The sequence below is a fragment of the Schistocerca nitens genome, chromosome 5 (assembly GCF_023898315.1).
Source record: "Schistocerca nitens isolate TAMUIC-IGC-003100 chromosome 5, iqSchNite1.1, whole genome shotgun sequence".
Lineage (NCBI taxonomy): Eukaryota > Metazoa > Arthropoda > Insecta > Orthoptera > Acrididae > Schistocerca > Schistocerca nitens.
The window spans coordinates 55,505,500-55,526,338 of record NC_064618.1 but is presented as its reverse complement, the minus strand read 5'-3'; the positions used below and the strand labels follow the sequence as shown (position 1 = coordinate 55,526,338).

Sequence of the window (20,839 nt, the reverse complement as noted above, 5' to 3'; positions counted from 1 at the left end):
TGCTGCTCCAACCCGACTGCACTAGTGCCGCATTGCAACTCCCCGACTGGCAGGTCCGGACTGCGATACAGACGCGTTCCAACTGACTGGCAGACCCGAACTCGCGAGCCGAACTGCTTATCGGAACTGCCCGACACGAACTGCCGACCGGAACTGCGACGAACTCCCTTACGACAGACAACGACCGGGAAGTAACAGCAGTCCAGCAAGGATACTAGGAGAGGGGATATATCGATACGCTCTGCTAACGCCGCTCACGGTCAGGCAAAGCAGCAACTGAGTGACAGGAGGAATTTAAATTAACTTAGTGAGGATGAAGTACGTTAAAACCAGGGTGTAAAGTACATGATGGTGAGAACACGAACCACGCACGGTTCAATGACCTAGTTGTTTGCCTCCCCCCCCCCCCCCACCCTCTTTTAAACCAACCAACCATCACTATAAAAAGTGTGCCCTCGAAGGTGTACGTTTTGGAAACAGACCAAAATCGGATGGGGACATCTCGAGACTGTATGGAGAATTACCGTCGACGGTGAACCAAAAGCATCGGATTACCGTAATTGTTGGAGCGCTCGTGTGTGGTCTGGCATTTTGCTGAAGGAGGGGGCATTACATGTGTGGAAGAACTTTCCGAATCCATGGTCTTAGTTCTCGGCGGTGTGTAGCGTAATCATGTCGACGCGTGAGAAATCCTCAATGTTACACGCTACAATTTGCAGCGCTCTAGCCGCAGAGGATTGTCGACTTTCCCACTTCGCTGACACAAATTGCAGAGTAGTATGCATGACAAGTAATACGTCAACCGATATTGAGAACAGAATAGAAAATTAGGAGATATTCCTTTTCAGTACGCCATGGTAATACAGTTAATGTAGTTCATTGTCAAATGTCAGCGTCATATATTATTTTACACTGAAGAGCCAAAGAAACTGGTGCACCTGCCTAATATCATATAGGGGCCACGCGAGCACGCAGAAACGCTGCAGCACGAAATGGCATGGGCTCGACTGATGTCTGAAGTAGTGGTGGGAGGCACTGAAACCCTGAATCTTGCACAGCTGTCCACAAATCCGTAAGAGTACGAGGGGTCGGAGATCTCCTCTGAACAGCACGTTTCAAGGCATCCCAGACATGCTCATGTTCATGTCTGGGGAGTTTGGTGGACAGAGGGAGTGTTTAAACTCAGAAGAGTGTTCCTGGAGCCACTCTGTTGCAATTCTGGACGTGTGGGGTGTCGCATTCTCCTGCTGGCATAACGCAAATCCGTCGGAATGCAGAATGAACATGAGTGGATGCAGGTGATCAAATAGGGTGCTTACGTACGTTTCACCTGTCAGAATTATATCTAGACCTATCAGGTGTCTCATATCACTCCAACTGCACAAGTCCCACGCTATTACAGAGGCTCCACCAGCTTGAATAGTCCCCTACTGACATGCATGGTCTAAGGAATCTTGAGGTTGTCTCCATACCCGTACACGCCCATGCTCTAGATAGAATTTTAAACGAGACTCGCCCGACCAGGCAACATGTTTCCAGTCATCGACGGTCCAATGGCGGTGCTGACAGGCCCAGGCAAGCCATAAAGCTTTGTGTCATGCAGTCATCAAGATTATACGAGTGGGCCTTCGGCTCCGAAAGCCTGTATTTATGTTGTTTCGTTGAATGGTTCGTACGCTGATACTTGCTGACTGCCCAGCTTTGAAACCTGCAGCAATTTGGGGACGCGTTACAGTTCTACGACGTTGAACGATTCTCTTCGGTCATCGTTAGTCCCGTTCTCGCAAGATTTTTTTCCAGCCCCAGCGATGTCGGAGATTTGATGTTTTACTTGATTCCTGATATTCACGGTAGATTCGGGAAATGTTCGTACTGGAAAAATAGCCACTTCATCGCTATCTACGTGATGCTCTGTCCCATCGCTCGTGCGCCGACTACAACACCACGTTCAAAATCACTTAAACCTTTATAACCTGTCACTGGCGCAGTGGTTAGATCGGTTACGGCTGCTACAGAGACTTGTTGCCTTACATAGGCGTTGCCGATCGCAGAGCCGTATTCTGCCTTTTTACATATCTTTATTTTTTAATACGCATGCCTATACCAGTTTCTTTGGCGCTTCAGTGTTGCTCGGCAATGTAGTAAAATACCGAACTACGACGCGACAGTGGTGGCAGAACATTTTTAGGGGGGTGAAACAGAGCCATATAAGGAGGGCTGAGTTCTTACAGCGTAGTAATTCCAGACACGCAGGGCGAGTTTGAGTCTCAGACGCGGAGTGTGTCCCGCTCGCCACGGCTGGATGGTGGGCAGCCGACGCGACGGATAGACTTGAGAGTGCTCACTCGTTTCCTGAGGTCGCGTTTTACGAGCGGCCCGGCGAGTGCTGTGGCGGCGTCATCTTCGTCCAGAAAGTGGATTATAGCCGCCTCGCTGCGGTCAGTTGCGTCGGCAATGTGAGCGAGCTCAAACACCCGCAAGAAGTGCCATACGCCGACGGTCCGTCCTCTGCCACCTCCCGCTGCAGATGGCAGAAATAAAAGATTAACCGGTAGCTGAGCACGATCGGGGTTTGACGACCGGTCTCGTGGCGAGGCTGCTCTCGGGCTGATTGCGACCGACGAAATGAGATTACTGGGGAGGGGGCGGGGCCGACCGGCGGGGAAGTCGCCGGGACGTCCGGGAGGCGAGGCGGACCTCTAGAGTCTGGACCGACCGCTCGTGGGGAGAGCCGTCTGCAGTGCACGCGCGGCGCGCGCGGGCTGCTTCGCTGAACGCCGCTCCCTCGTCGTCCCTCCAACGTCTTGCACCGTCTACCAGGTGTACAAGTACGAAACCGGATTTTAGTGGCAATAATTAAATTCTATTGTTTGAAACTGATAAACAATATTTCATTCAAAATTATCTCCATTAGATTAGATTAGATTACATTCGATTAGTACTTGTTCCATAGATCGTGAATACGACACTTCGTAATGATGTGGAACGTGTCAGGTTAATAAAAAGTGTCTATACAAGATATTACATTAGACAAAATATTACGACACTCAATATTTTTAATTTTTTTTTTTGTGGGGTTGCAAAATTACCCACTTACTATATTGAAAAATTCATCTAATGAGTAGAAGGAGTTGCCATTAAGAAATTCTTTTAATTGCCTTTTAAATGCTATATGGCTATCTGTCAGACTTTTGATGCTATGAGGTAAGTGACCAAAGACTTTTGTGGAAGCATAATTTACCCCCTTCTGAGCCAAAGTTACATTTAACCTTGAGTAGCGAAGATCATCCTTTCTCCTAGTGTTGTAGCCATGTACACTGCTATTACTTTTGAATTCGTTCGGATTGTTAATAACAAGTTTCATAACTGAATGTATATATATTGTGAGGCTACAGTGAAGATTTCTAGCTCTTTTAATAAATGTCTGCAGGATGATCGTGGATGAGCTCCAGCAATTATTCTGATTGCACGCTTTTGTGCAATGAACACTCCTTTACTCAATGATGAGTTACCCCAGAATATGAAGCCATACGAAAGCAGAGAATGAAAATAGGCGTGGTAAGCTAATTTACTCAGATGTGTATCGCCAAAATTTGCAATGACCCTAATAGCATAAGTAGCTGAACTCAAACGTTTCAGCAGATCCTCAGCGTGTTTTTCCAGTTCAACCCCTCATCAATGCATATACCTAGAAATTTTGAATATTATACCTTAGCTACCGATTTCTGATCGACGTCTTTATTTATTAATGGGATCATTCCATTTACTATGTGGAACTGTATATACTGTGTTTTGTCAATGTTTAATGAGAGCCCATTTGCAGAGAACCACTTAATGATTTTCTGAAAAACATCGTTTACAATTTCACCAGTTAATTCTTGTCTGTCGGGTGTGATAGCTGTACTTGTATCATCGACAAGAAGTACCAGATTTCCATCTTCGTGAATATAGAATGGCAAGTCATTAATATATATTAAGAACAGCAGAGGATCCAAGACCGAACCTTGCTATTTGTGCATTTCTCCCACCGCTCTGGAAGGCTATGAATACCAGGTCAGCCGGCCGGTGTGGCCGAGCGGTTCTAGGCGCTTCAGTCTGGAACCGCGTAACCGCTACGGTGGCAGGTTCGAATCCTGCGTCGGGCATGGATGTGTGTGATGTCCTTAGGTTAGTTAGGTTTAAGTAGTTCTAAGTTATAGGGGACTGATGACCTCGGATGTTAAGTCCCATAGTGCTCAGAGCCATTTGAACCAATTCCAAATAAAAAACAGTTCTTCTTTTGAGGCGAACCAGTCAGCGAGCCATTTTTTACATTTTCAGCCATTGTTCAGCGAGAGCGAGAGCGTGTTTCAGCGATGCAGATAGGTGATAATCGAACAGAGCCAAGTCTGCAGAATGAGCCGCATGTCCCTGTATTTCCCAACTAAACGCCTCGATCGTCTCCGTGACCAGATTTGCTGTGAGTGATGGGGCGTTATCATGGAGCAATATTACTTTGTGTTGCCTTTTTCCATATTCCGGTCGTTTTTCACGTAATGCTCGATTTAAATCGATCATCTGCTGTTGGTAGAGATAGGTGTTAACGGTGTCATCAGGTTTTAGCAGCTCATGACAATGCTCTGATTTTGGTGGGATGAAAAGAGAGTCATCTGTCTTCCTTGCAAAGAGGTTTGATCTTGCAGTGGGTGTCGATAGTTCACCCAGATTCATGCATGATTTAAGATGCTTAGGATCCATTTTTCATCACCTGTCACTATTTGATGGAGAAACGACATTCTTTTGTATCTGGCGAGCAGCATTGCACAAGTGGTCTTTAGATTTGTTTTCTGACTATCATTCACTTCATGCGGAAGCAATTTCCCACTTTCTGCACCTTTGTCATTTCAACCGATGTGTGGAACTTGGGTTACTGTATGTTCACATTCGTCGTCACCCGTTACAGCAAACAGATGGCGCTGCAGACGCGGCCTTACCGGTCCTACACTGACGGCTAGCACCATCTATAGGGAAATTCCGGTTTCATACTTCTACACCTTGTATATCTCTCCAGACAGCGATCCGCTCGACATAGGGGGCAATACTCAAAGTGCACTTTTCGGCGACTACTTCTGTCTGTCATTTCCGAATCCGTCTTAAGATGATATCTTTATTCAGCTTCTTGAGGTACCACTATTTTAATAAATTTTGATCCTACCACAAACGGTTTCTCTTAGGGAGTGGGAATAAAAGTTATTTACTCACTCCGAAACACTTCATACCCACAATAATTTTGGTTTTTGTATTCCGCAGCTTATATAACTTGCAACGTTCACTTGTGTTAACCACATCGCTCAGGCATTGCAGAGGTACGTTATCATCGCCGTTGGCGACGCAGTGTTCCTGTGTACAAGTCATTGAAGGGAATTGTTGTATCCTAGCCAGTACTGCCACCCGAGCCCGCTGCCAAAAGGTTGGCAGCATCAAAGTCCGGACGCCGTCCGCATAAGCAGCGCCAGCGAGACAGGAAATCGCCGCAAGTCTGCGCGCGCCACCGCTGGCTTCTGGTTTCTTAAGCGCTGGAGTCGCGAGCGCTAGGACAGTTCTGTATTCGCCGCTCAGTTGTATACTCGCCACCGAATTGTGTACTTGCTAGTCAGTTGTGTGTTCATCGCAGCAGAGTTGTTGTTTGTCGTCAGCCGACGCTGACCTAGCCGCTCCGACTCGAACTAGACAGATCTCTGCAGACACGGAGTTCACTACTGTGTTTCTGTATCTTCGTTAATAAAGATAAGTACCGACTTTTATTTAATCAGAGTGTTTGGGTTTTCATCTTTCTGTTCACTGTTCCAGCGGACCGGTCGGCCCGCTATTAAAAGTGTGGCGGTGACTTCGTAAGTCGTTTCTACAGCGAATTGTTTGTCGCTACGAACGCCGCTACAAAAGAAATAGACATTGACCTTGCTGTACAATTCAATAAGCAGCAGCTTATTGGTGGTCCAAATGTTTTTCGTGGACTACGAATGCAGTTCACGTGTGTCAGCTGTGTTTGGAGGCCTTCCATGATCCAAACATTTTGTCTTGGAAGACACGGAGTATAGCGGAGAATACAGGTCTACTAGCTAAGGTCCCCTATGGTACTTTGTTGCCAGACAAACCTTTGAATTTGTCTACATTAAGAGAGGAGAATCTGAATACCACACGAGTATCTGTTTATATGGGCCAAAGTAGGCAACAACAATTGTAAAATAAAGATTACTGGTGACTTTAGGTTGCACTATAGACAATAAAAAATTCCTTATCTCCTTTCCTAAATCCTTATCTGTTTCCGTGTGATACTTCTGGCTGTTGCCGCCAGTATTTTATCTTGTTGGAAGCTCGCTTTGATGCAGCTTCATACACGTGAAGTAGCATACGGTGCAAAAGTGGAGTGAGGTACAAGCAACAGATGGTGCAGTATGTACCACTCTCGTGGGAGAGTCCGCTTGCTTCTGATTGGTCGGCACATTCGCGTGTAAGGCGCCAAAACGCCTAACTTCTCTTATTAATTATTTATTTATACACTCTTCAGTGCATTAACGCAGTTTTCAGTATGATAATCTCTCATGGTTACCCTACGAGTACACCGTTTTTGTTTTTTAAAGTTCACTAGTTTTGAGAAAGATAAATGATGCCCGCATCTCGTGGTCGTGCGGTAGCGTTCTCGCTTCCCACGCCCGGGTTCCCGGGTTCGATTCCCGGCGGGGTCAGGGATTTTCTCTGCCTCGTGATGGCTGGGTGTTGTGTGCTGTCCTTAGGTTAGTTACGTTTAAGTAGTTCTAAGTTCTAGGGGACTTATGACCACAGCAGTTGAGTCCCATAGTGCTCAGAGCCATTTGAACCATTTTTGAAGAGTAATGATACTAAAACCGAAGTGCTTCGGACACCGGGTCGCTTTGACTAGCGCAGCCGAAGTACGATTACGTTGTCTCTCAGGCGCGCCAGACTGTTCGGGCGTTCGGAAGGCCGTTCACGCAACTCTATTTCGGGTGTTTTTCAGAGCCGGACGTGTATGTCTGTTTATATTATATATAATCACTTCTTACACAATCTTCTACAACACCTGACATAGCTTTTTTAATAGTACGGTAATTTTTCTGACAACTTATCGTATAGAGTAGAACACTTGACATAGATTTGTTAATAGTATGGTAATTTTTCTGACAAGTTCCGATATAGAGTACGACATGTCCGTCCGAAACAAACAGGATACCTTGATGAGAAGTGCCGCCTACCATCATTGTCAGTACGACAGATCTTGCTCTATGTAGATACAGAGACTAACCAGGGCAAGTGGCATTCCATAAAAAGCACACTCGCAGGTTCAAGTTAGAGACGACAGCATAGCGGCCTCCGCCGAAGGAGGTCCCACGACCGACAAGCTGTCTTCTGCGCTGGGGACACAACTTTAGAAAACGACAGGTTGGTGGAGAGAACGGTTAGAGACTCTCATTCAATCTCTGCAGATCTCTCCAGCTTCCAGATCTGACTTCCAACACGACAACGTATAATTTTTGACAAGTGCCTATTGAGTTCCTCACCGCGTAACGGAAGACCACGAAGAGCAACGAAGGACCATCTGTGCGAAACTGCTGGCGAATTAAGAGGCTGACGGTGGAAGTCTGGAACAAAAGGGCAATCCTCGTAGTGGTGCCACACCACGTCCGAAGAAAATGTTCAAAGTCGCACCCTCAGTTGGTAAAGTGATGGTGACGGCCTTCGGGAACTCTGAAGGGGGTATTTCGTTTGATGTCCTCCCTCATGGTGCAACAATCACCTGTGAAGTGTCTTTGATACCCTCAGGAAACTTAAGAAACTATTTCAGCGTGTCCGTCGCCACAAAAACGCAAACGAACTTCTTCTCAACGAAAGCGCCCACGGTAGTCTGCGCAACCCAGAATGGCACATAGAACTTCATTGAACTACTATCCCTGATTCACCCTACAGCACATACCTCGCACCTTCAGTCTCGCATCTGTTTGGGTCACTGAAGGACGCACTCCGTGGAAAGCAGTACATGCAGAGGTTCGTGATGCAGCAACGTGTTGGCCCTAACATCGAGCGTTGGAGTGATATCATGCGGATATACAGGTCCCACAGTAAGGTGGTATAATTCCGTCACATTGAACGGAGATTATGTTGAAAAAATAGCGTTTTATACCCAAAAGAGTGGGGAATATTGCAGTGTATGGGAATCCGGCATAAAACCAACCTATTTTCGGAAAGAAAATACGTTGTATTACTGACGGAACACCTTCGTACATAAATTCGAAGCCGAAAATAAATAAAAAAATGACGCACCACTAATGAATTATGCGAATCAGACGGAAATAAGTAGATGTGATGTACATAAAAACAACGACAACAGTTTCAGAAAAACTGCATGATTTATTCAAGAGAAGAAAGTTCACAAATTGAGCAGGTCAATAACATGCTACTCGACCTCTGGCCTCTATGCAAGCAGTTATCTGGCTTGGCATTCATTGTCACTATATCCCTCAAGAGGGCATCCAGTACATTTCTTTATCAATTTCTGTCCAATTGCTACATTACATGGTCAAAATGACGTGCTGGTTTAAGGAATCTGCCCATCATGATGCTCCAAATGTTCTCTGTTTTGGTTAGATCCGGCGACCTTGCTGCCCAAGATAGAGTTTGGCAAACACGAACACATGTAGTAGCAAATCTCGCCATGTGTGAGCGGTTATTATCTCGCTGAAATGTAAGCACAGGATGGCTTCCCATGAAGTGCAACCAAATGGGGCGTAGAATATCGTCCACGTACCGCTGTGCTGTAAGGGTGCTGCGGATGACACCCAGACGGATCCTGCTATGAAAAGAAATGACCCTCGATACAGTCAGTCCTGTTTGTCGTGCCGTGCGGCGAGCGGCATTCATGTTGGCATCCCACCGATGACTGGGGCGTCGCCAGACAAGTCTTCGCTCAGTTTGAAGCGGTAATGATTACCAAAAACAATTCTATTACAGTAAATGCGTTTCCAGGTCGTAGACGTATCTGGTGATGTCCCGGGCTTTGGTGCGATACTAACCCGACTGTCGCCAGCCATACGGATAGGTAACAAGGAGTCATGATCTGGTGTGCTTCATCTTTTCACAGCAGGACCCTCAAGTGTAGAAAATAAAGTATTGGGACATTCGTTTTTATTTATCCATACTGTTATAATAAAATATACCCCCGTCTAAGTGTAAGATAAAAAGAGAATGAACGATTTAATAATAGTAACAAGGCAATGTATCGATATATGAAGAAAATGTGAGTTGTTACACAGCAGAAGTTGATGAACATAACCCTCGTTTTCCGTTCTGACAAAGCAGACATAGGTGTGAGCAAACTGGCATATCTTACGCTTAATGTTGTTCTCAATAATAACTCGGCATGTTCATCATAAGTATCTACCGGTAATGTGGTCACCTGTAGATACCTCACATATATTTTCATGTTGTGTCTTTTATGTTTTAGAGATCGTGTGTCAGGAAGAGCAACGTACATTGTTCGATAGTAGTCAGACCGGTCACGGATTTCGTCCTTCTGTTTGAGCAGTGTATCCCGAACAGAACCTATATCTTTCAGTACGAAGTCCAATTCAATGTATCCACCATCTGCTTATCGAACACTGGTGCGTTCACCAGCACCCACGGCCTGATACACTGACAAATCAGTAAGCGACAGCAATTTCCTTTTTATTTACTTATTTTTTTCTTGCGTGAATTCATACTGATACTCAACGAGACAATCAGAATGTGTGGATGTAAATCCCATATGTCGTTCTATTGCTTCTGCGATGTGTCCTTCCGACAGCAAACCTTTAAATCATGCACTGCATACTGTTGAGTAGATTCAGTTAAGATTATCATTTTCAAATTTTTTCACTGCTGCCCGACGAAGGATACATTAAACTGGCGACCGAACAGACGATTTCAAATTCTGCTAAACGTGTTATAAATTTTAATTATGTGAGTGACAAATTACTTCTTTGTCAAAGTAGGCATCAGGAACTAACAGATGATGCTTCGGCACGGTTGAAGGCACAGAAAAAGTATATAAATGATTCCCTTTATACCGAATTACGTATGAGAATGGTTCAAATGGCTCTGATCACTATGGGACTTAACAGCTATGGTCATCAGTCCCCTATAACTTAGAACTACTTAAACCGAACTAACCTAAGGACAGCTCACAACACCCAGTCATCACGAGGCAGAGAAAATCCCTGACTCCGCCGGGAATCGAACCCGGGAACCCGGGCGTGGGGAGCGAGAACGCTACCGCACGACCACGAGCTACGGACCCGAATTATATATATATATATATATATATATATATATATATATATATAATTTCGGCGTCCGGCTCCATAAGTTCGTTTTCGACATTTTCTGGGGGCTGAACTTTATTTGTTCCATGGTTTTTCTTTTACCAGTTTTAGTCATACTACGACATATTTTAGGATTATAGGATTAAATGCACTGCCTTTGCCTACTCTAGCGTACTTATAAACACTGCAGTTAGCAATATTAAATTATCTCGCTCAGCTTGCGAGAAGAAGCGCGCTCGAATGACAAAGAACTAGAGTGGCACAGACATCTTAACCACAATACGCGTGCCAGCAGTAGTCTTAACGTCACAAATTCTCAACTCAACAATGCTTGTAATAAAATTTATCGCAGTTTGCAAACCGATATAATTAGTGATGGGCGATGACAATTCTCCTGCAAATTCGGTATTAGTGACGTCCGATGTTAAGAAGCTAACGAGAAAGTCCTTACCTGATAAACAGTTGTTTGATGAACTGACACACACACACTATATATATACTGTTTGTCAGGTAAGGACTTTCTCGTTAGCTTCTTAACATCGGACGTCACTAATACCGAATTTGCAGGAGAATTGTCATCGCCCATCACTAATTATATCGGTTTGCAAACTGCGATAAATTTTATTACAAGCATTGTTGAGTTGAGAATTTGTGACGTTAAGACTACTGCTGGCACGCGTATTGTGGTTAAGATGTCTGTGCCACTCTAGTTCTTTGTCATTCGAGCGCGCTTCTTCTCGCAAGCTGAGCGAGATAATTTAATATTGCTAACTGCAGTGCTTATAAGTACGCTAGAGTAGGCAAAGGGAGTGAATTTAATCCTATAATCCTAAAATATGTCGTAGTATGACTAAAACTGGTAAAAGAAAAACCGTGGAACAAATAAAGTTCAGCCCCTAGAAAATGTTGAAAACGAACTTATGGAGCCGGACGCCGAAATTGTAGCTGCGGCCGCCATTGAAATCGAGGCAGAAATTCATACAGGTCCTCGAGCTTATCACACAGAATCTTGACATTAAAATTGACATCCTAATGAAACAGAATTTCGCGAAAGTAAAAATATAACAGTCTGAACAAACAAAAGTTACCCTTGATCACATCGCAAAATTTTCACAGCAATTGGTACTGACATAAATGCATTACAAGAAGCAGACCGGTCAATACCGCCGACATTAAAGCAATCGTCTATTGGAGTAGACGCAATGAAAACAGCAGATCTGTACGGAAGCTACAATACAGCAGCTTACGAACCATTTTCAAACTTCAACTACAGAACATGAAAACGAAATAAAGGTAAATTTTGATGCACAGCGTCAGAAACTAACAGATGATGCTTTGGCATGGTTGAAGGCACAGAAAAAGTATATATTCGTGAATGATTCCGTTAACACCGAATTAAGTGTAGCAACACAAAATGTAACTCAGGAAATAGTACGCGAGTGTAGTACCTATAATAATCACGTTACACATGAACTGGAACAAGTCAAAACACAAGTCAGCGAGTTACGGCAAGCGGAGACGTACAAACCGAAAGATGGTAACCTCAGAAAATATTTTCCATCGGTTAACTTCATTTAAACAGCGAACAAAAGATGATGTGATGAAGTTGCCAGCATACGTTAAGGAGAAATTCATAACCGTGCAGGACAGTAACGTGGAACAGGTCCGTGTCAATACTGAATTCGCTGGATCTAATACACGAGGACGCGAAGGGCAGTTCTGGCGCACTAGAGACATCTAGTAACACCAACGGCAACCATTGCCGTAGCAGGGGCTCGCGCGGCAACTGCGGGCAACGCCACGTCGGACCTGTAAACAACAACAAACCCCTAACATAGCAGTAACACTCCGTATTATAATAAGAGGAGGAGGAGGAGGAATGCTAACAGATAGTACTAAGGTTGCAATGGTAATGGCAATCCACGGGGAAACTGTAATCAAAACTGGCATAATCAGCGAGGGAGCACTTGGGGGCAGAAATACGAGGGTAATGCTTCGACCCATGCGATTCGAGTAAATAACGACAGAAGCAGACAAAACAGTAATCAGAACTGGTCACGGAAAAATAATCAGTATTCGATATCACAACGAAACCATTTAAGGAAGAATAGTGGAGGGGACAAACGAGTAAACCAAGGCGACTGGCGTATTAAAGGCGGCACGGCTTAGCCCTCCAGTACGTATCGGGAAATGGTGTGAAGACAGTATAAAAATCGAAAATATAAAAATGCTGTGGCAACGACCTTGCCGCAGTGGATACACCGGTTCCCGTCAGATCACCGAAGTTAAGCGCTGTTGGGCGTGGCCGGCACTGGGATGAGTGACCGTCGGGGCCACCATGCGCTGTTGCCATTTTTCGGGGTGCACTCAGCCTCGTGATGCCAGTTGAGGAGCTACTCGACCGAATAGTAGCGGCTCCGGTCAAAGAAAGCCATCATAACGACCGGGAGAGCGGTGTGCTGACCACACGCCCCTCCTATGAGGGTGATACGGCGGTCGGATGGTCCCGATGGGCCACTTTTGGCCTGAAGACGGAGTGCTTTTAAACTGCTGCAGTAGACCAATGACCTGTATATTGGAGATGAATTGTGTAGAGACATATGCACGTGCAGTGAACAAATGGGAGATTCAGTACAAGCAGCTGTGAGTGCAAACATAGGATTTTCCACTGTCATAATAACTGGTACCGAAGCCATGACGAGCGTTGTGGATAGCAACTTCTATAATAAGCTCAGTGAGAAATAGTGTATACCAACTTTCCCTCTGGTAAACTGCAAGGTTCCATACGCTATTGGAGCTAAATCACAGACTGTAAAATGACAGGCGCAGGTATGTGCAACTTACAGTTGCATTATGTAACAGTAAAGGGCCCAACTGCGAGCTGCATCATTGAGGTAGAATGCTTGAGAGAAGAGAAGAGTGTAATTGACCTTTCTCGTGGTGTGTGGATTTTAAATGTTGATGACGAAGAAATAGGTGCAGAACTACCTCATCCTGTGGAAAACGCGTGAGGCTGCACAAAGAGAAATAATGAAAATGCTTAACTGGAGGGCAATAGAACCGCCGATTTCGCCGTACCACAATCTCTTAATTACATAAAATTGTTACTGCTGCTATTATTGCTAATTAGTTGTGTACATAAAATGATGCATGTGTTACTGTAAATCAGTAGTAGTAGTAGTACACATGCAATTCGACTACTACCTGAAGCATAAGTATGTTACGTTATGATTCATTAATGTGTGAACACAGATAAACGTATTAACGACGTGTATAATGTTAAGTTGTAATAAGCCTGCGGTACTGCACCAAGCAACTTATAGCACAACATAATTTTCAGTGAACAACGACAGTAAGTTACACGAACTGACACTTGGATTTCTGCATATAGTTTGCTATAGTGTAAGAAACATTTTGTTTCCATGAATGTGTCTAATTTCAGTATAAATATGTATGTTTAGTTTACAGTTTATCCGGAACATGTGTACGCACAAAAACCATACTGATGAATAGGAGAACTTATATCTGTAGTCCACTTTATAAATCAATAATTTTATTACTGTTATTCTTTTTGTATACGTTGCATTTACACATTTTTGTCATTACTTCAGTACTGATCATTATATACATACATCGCTTTAGTTAAAAGTGTAAAGCTGTAGTTATTATCTATAAGGTAGATACTGTAAGTTGCGAAGGAAGCTGAAGTAGCCAAAGGGCAGATCTTCACTATAGAGCAATAAAGAAACAAAAAGTACGTGTACGTAAGTAGTAACTTGTACATTGCCTTTGTACATATATAGGATAAGAGAATATTTTAGCTGGTAGATAATTAACATTTTCATGAACATTTCTAAAGCAAGTAACAGATGAAACCACATACAGATGCGCTATGACAGCATACCTCTAGACTTTGATTGACACACCAAGTACGATGTGGCACATTTGTGCTCTCGTGATATATTTCTGGTGCACACTATAGCATACTGTTACTCCTGAATGCTATTTTCGCGGAGGTAAGGGTTTTTGCAATTGTGTGGCTTACCGAGAATGTCTCACTCAATGCCCAATAATTCCTTGAAACGTATGTATGCATGTATCACAAAAATCACAAATTAAAGATAAATAAAATGCTATGTAGAAAGTCTGGCATACGCGTTGGACTGAACGATTGTAAATAAAATGCAAAGAACTCTGATCGGTAGTGGATAGTAATAAAACAAGATTTGCCAGACGAAATTTTAAAATGAACACCAAGTGTTACATTATAAAGAGAATAAAGGTCATGTCTGACCTCTGAGTGCGAATGTAATGATTTTGTTAGTAGATGAAAGGATAATGATGAACGCCCGAGTGAGTGTTAATGATTCATGGAGATTAGAATTTCGAGGCAAATCACAGTGAAGAATGGAAAGCAATGTACTGTTGACTTATCTTTGGTGAATAATGACCTGTGATGTTCGAAGTTAATTCAGGTGTAGATTCTGCAACGGACGAACTCTTCGAATAGAAGTGATGCACGTCTGACGACGGTAATGCTGAACACAGAACTGTGAACACTACGTACTGCTGTGGCAACCATTGCAGATAGGCAACGCCGTAAGCTCTCGACGATGGAGTTACCAACGCTCGGCAATTGTTGCATTCGAAATGTGAAAGTGTGTAAACACTATGGCAAGGACGCTTGTAAATGCTGCTTGTGACAGAGAATTCAACGTGCTTGGACACAAACTGGAAATCGACATGATACCTCCTACAAATAAAGAGCTAGACAATTTCTCTATTGAACGTTGATTTTCTTTTACTTTCACAAACGTATTAATAATGATAATTATAATAATAATGAATACGTAATGCAATTCCCTAGCGCCAAAACACGGATCAAAAGTAATAAAATTAGACACGTAAAACCAATACATTAACCTGCTGTGGGAAGAATGACAGTATCACTACTACATCGCTTTCTTAGTTCACAATATCATAAGTCTTGTTTTGTAGAAAACGAATGCTTGGAAAACTCATATAGCAGTATCAAACTACGGGGGACTCGATCTCAACACGAAGCTGCACCATCCGTCAGTCTGTCGCTTGGGCTGAGTCGTCAGTCAGGGAACGGGATGAAGCCACCGGGGCGTGTCACTACACTGCGTCGATACACAACGATGCTTTGTTCTTCCCGACAATGAAATATTGATTGTAAAACATTAGTTACCTAAAAACCGAACTGTATTCTGAAACTCTGTTAATCGATGCTTTCAAATGTAACATTACATTAACCATTTCGCTATAATACGTCACACATTTCAAAAATATAGCGGACCCCTTAGTCATTATACAAAGAACATAAATTCACTACGAATTCTAGAGCGGATGGTAATTGTAGTTATAACAAAAAAAAGTGGAGAATTACTTTTGCTATTTCATATCTAGTTGCTGTTACAGTAGTCAATCTCCTGTTCATTAAAGGAACATTTTATTGTATTGTTATTACTACTACAATTATGTGTAAATATATTCATTATCAGACACACTTTGTAAAAAAAAAAATCCGCTCCTGTGTGGGTGGACGCAGCAAATGTTATCGGGCCCTACGTAAGTGGCAGACTACTCGAGACCGCTAGTTAAACGCTCAAAGTACGAGGGGCGTTCGAAAAGTCCGTGCAAAACTAAATACTACTTACGTGTTTGGGGTAAACCTTTTTTTATTTTTCAACATAGTCTCCTTTTAGACTTATACACTTCATCCAATGCTGTTCTAACTTCTTTATCCCTTCCGAATAATAGCAATTGCCCAAGTCTGCAAAATGGCTATTAGTTGCTGCAACCACCTCCTAGTTTCAATAAAATCTTTGTCCCATCAGCCATTTCTTCAAATTGGAAAACAACTAGTATTCGAATCCTGCCTCGGGCATGGATGTGTGTGATGTCCTTAGGTTAGTTAGGTTTCAGTAGTTCTAAGTTCTAGGGGACTGATGACCTTAGAAGTTAAGTCCCATAGTGCTCAGAGCCAACTCTGTCAGACAATGCCAGGTTGAATAACTGCTTGAGCATAGCAAAGAGATGGACCATTGCGTTATCGATTTGTTCAATTTGTAAAGCTCTTTCTGTTGAATAAATCATCCAGTTTTTATGAAATGGTAATAATTTTTTTATCTGTACGTGTACATCACACCTACCGATTTCCGCCTTACTCGGATAATTCCTTCGTGGTGCGACCTTATTTTAGTGTATATGCAACTTTTCTGGACAAACGTGCACAACCACAAGCTCCTACAACTCCAGATTTAATTCCCTGATCCATTCGATCGCTTCATCCGGTGCTTGCTGAACGTCCATAGTCATTCCGTCGTACGCTCGTAGAGGACAGCCAGTGACGATACGATGGACCGCCTGTGAAACGGCACCACAGCTCAAATTTCCAGCTGCAGCTGTTCCCACTTCTGCTCTAGACAGACACATCTGCCTCGTCTGGTCGAACCTGCTTCACCATCTCCATCGACGCCGGGGACGATTTAATGCTTGTGTGGAAGGGTTCGTAACTACTTGTTTGTTGACTGCTGATGACGGCTCTCGCTGGATTTTTAATGAAAGATTAACACTGAAAGAGGGCCCAGCAAGGTTATTTGCTGTGCGCCACGACGTGTTTATTGATTGAATGGATAGCTGAGGAGTGCTTAGATTCAGTTAAAGTAGAGTACAACAGTCATTACAGAGCTGTGTTGAAATGAATATTGAGAAAGATATGAAAATAATTTTGTTTAGCAAAAATAACAAGAATTAAATTGCAGAGTATCTTAGTCGACATCATGAAATAGTTTTCAAGGCGAAAATGTGGAGCAAATCTGGCTGAAAATCGAAAGCGTCATTCAATATGCATTGTAGAAGTATGTTCGGCGCAATGTTTTAAACTGTGGGGAAAATCCACCGTCGGTTAAGAGCCATGTTAAATTACGGATTTAAAGAGAGCTTAGCTAGTTTTCGACTTCGCTCGAATCTGGGACTAATAACAAAACATGAACGAAGCGAAAATGAGGACAAGGAGAGCATTGAGAGAAGCGTAGAATGAATTTAAAGATACAAGGGGTGGTCAAAAAATTTCCGTTTGAGAACGTTGCTGCAACGTATATGCAACGTAGCGCGATTGCGATGCGGGAGTATCAGCACCGACGTGTAAGCAAGGTATTAATGTAGTATTGGTGTCTTTCCGACGCGTGAAAAGTAAATCGGATACGTGAACTAAATGCGTCGAAACAGGACCAACTGCTGTCATTGTCCTTTGGCAGCCAAGAAAGCAAACACAAGCAGAATAGTGAAGAAGGTGTATATGGCAGCTCCACCATGATGGATTTGTGCGGCAAGGGTTGCTACTGTTTCACGGTCACGCACGTACCCCTACCGCAAATGTCATAAAGGAGAAGTTACGACAATCAAGTGGGGGACACTCGAGCACCCGTCCTGTAGCCTTGCTCTCCCCCCCTCCGATGATTACCACGCCTTAGGTCCCTTAGAAACGTCGATACTTTAAGGCCATTGTTGTCGGGCAAGGGGTGCAGCGGGCCCTTACGGTCTTCTTCAAGCAGCGGCACACCGTGTTTTACCAAATGGATGTATTCAACCTGGCGCGTAGGTGGGGTGACTGCCTCAATGCTCTTGGCTAATTCGCCACATTGGCGGTGCGGCCTTCAGACGGAAACTTTTTCATTGCTCTTTGTAAAATTTTGGAAACCGGTCAGACAAAAACCTTAAAAGGTTTTGGTCTTAGGTAAAATCAGAGAGCATACTCGCAACGAAACAGAAGATGACAGAGAGAAGTCTGAAATACCGAATTCGCTGGAGCAACGAAAGGTACTTAGCGACTAGAGTGCCGGCCGGGGTGGCCTAGCGGTTCTAGGCGCTACAGTCTGGAACCGCGCGACCGCTACGGTCGCAGGTTCAAATCCTGCCTCGGGCATGCATGTGTGTGATATCCTTAGGTTAGTTAGGTTTAAGTATTTCTAAGTTCTAGTGGACTGATGACCTCAGCAGGTAAGTGCCATAGTGCTCAGAACCATTTGAACCTTTTTTTTTTTTTTTTTTACTGGAGAACAGCGAAGCTCATTAGCTCATTTCCGTTTCCAAGAGGGGTCGTAGGACAGATGCATGTAATCTATAGATCTACTATATTGCTGACATCAGTCTGTGTAGTTATGAAAGTCTATCCATGTAGATGTAGATTTTTATAGAGGATATTTTCGTTCTCCAACAGAGCATAATGCTCTGAAAATCACATTTAAGTGCCTGGCAGAGGGTTCGTCGAATCACCTTCACAATTCTCTATTATTCCAAACTCGTATAGCGCGTGGAAAGAATGAACACCTATATCTTTCCGTACGAGCTCTGATTTCCCTTATTTTATCTTGGTGATTGTTTATCCCTATGTAAGTCGGTGTCAACAAAATATTTTTGCATTCGGAGGAGAAAGTTGTTGATTTGAATTTCGTGAGAAAATTCCGTCGCAACGAAAAACGCCTTTCTTTTAATGACGTCCATCCCAAATCCTGTATCATTTCTGTGAGACTCTTTCCCATATTTCGCGATAATACAAAACGTGCTACCTTTTTTTAAACATGGATTCCGAAAACAAAGATCTTTGAAACCTCAATCCGCGCTGTTCGTCCAGGAATACCAGAACGCTGTAGACATCTAGTTGATGACGTGTACCTGCACTTCAGGTCGTATTGTTGTTTAGTGAAAGGAATAAGAGCTCGCTCAGCATCGGACCAGATCTGGGACTTGATTCGGGACTCCCGTGGCTCCCAAAGGAACAAAATCTGCAGATGTGAAGGAATTTCAGGAGTAGCTCAAGGAAGTGTGATAGCACCGTTACTGATACATGCATCGTCTACAAACAACTTCGTGGAGCTTTCGACGTTATCCAATATATCAGATGTCCGTAGAAACGACAGAATACAACAGAATACGGTGGTGAACTGCAGGAAGACCTACAGAGAACTGACGAGTGGTTCAGGAATTGGCAGTTGATACTGAACGTATGTAAATAATGTAACAGTCTGCGCAAAAATAAGGGAGTAATTCGATTACTGCAAAATTACACTGTTCGTGACAGACCATTAGGAACAGTAACTACTGTAAAATATGTGGAAGCACTCATCTGGTGCGACCTGAAGCGGATTATCACATAAAACAGATAGTAGGAGAAACAGGTACTAGGCTGAACTTCGTAGACGGAACCTTAAGGAAATGCAGTTCTTTCACGAAAGGAGTGGCTTACAAAACACTTGTTCCACCGATACTGACTGCTACTCCTGAGTCTGGGAGCATTTCCGTCACCGGATCGTTTAATCGGCACGAGAGAGAGCTACGGAGATGATCAACAAACGTCAGTGGTAGACGCTCAGCCATGTCTGGCGAACGGTCTACACACTGAATGACACCATATACTAAAAACACTCATTGAGTTAGTTAATATGGTAATGATCAATTGAGTGTTCTGAGGAAATACAGAACTCGGTCGGGATATATAAACAAACGAAAGGTAGGAGTTGAATAACCAGCTTCAATGCTCGTCCTAGCATAATGAATGAAGGTACATTATTTCGATGCTTACTAACTGTAAATTTCCGTTGGAGGAAGCTACACGGCTAACTGTTGAATACGGAAGGATCAAAGCAGATATTCTAAGTCGAATTCACGGTCCTGACCTACACCGAGGTCTAGTAAGGACGACTGGGAATTGCAGCTGCCCTCGCGGGCGCCCAACTTCCGCCTTTATACAGTGTGGCAGACCGAAAGTTATTGTCTCATGAGGCTACGTCCGACAGTAAACGGTAAAGTACACTACTAGCCATTAAAATTGCTACACCACGAAGATGACGTGCTACAGACTCGAAATTTAACCGACAGGCAGAAGATGCTGTGATATGCAAACGATTAGCTTTTCAGAGCATTCACACAAGGTTGGCGCCGGTGGCGACACCTACAACATGCTGACATGAGGAAAGTTTCCAACCGTCTTCTCATACACAAACAGCAGTTGACCGGCGTTGTCTGGTGAAAAATTGTTGTGTAAGGCGGTGGCCGAGCGATTCTAGGCACTTCAGTCCGGAACCGCGCGATTGCTACGTTCGCAAGGTCAAATCCTGCCTCGGGCATGAATGTGTGTGATGTCCTTAGGTTAGTTACGTTTAAGTAGTTCTAAGTTCAAGGGGACTGATGACCTCATATGTTAAGTCCCATAGTGCTCAGAGCCATTTGAACCATTTTTTAAAAATATATATTCTTGATTTCCTACTTTCAAATAAATAAAGTGAACGCATACTGCTAATAGAAAATGGCTACAAACTCTAAACAGTCCTTCTCCATGTGACAAAGATGTCCCGAAATAGTTTCACACACATAATACGGTACAAAAGCTGGCATGACTGAAGCTCGACCGCTGGACCCTTGTTATGACAAACTAACGCTCAACCGACTTCCCAATGGCCGCT

The 20,839-nt window shown here is 43.6% G+C and overlaps 1 pseudogene; it reads left to right on the top strand.

The window, feature by feature from the left end:
- Window positions 1–12,586: 12,586 nt before the first annotated feature.
- LOC126261173 (5S ribosomal RNA) lies at window positions 12,587–12,704 on the top strand (annotated as a pseudogene).
- The last annotated feature ends 8,135 nt before the right edge of the window (window positions 12,705–20,839 follow it).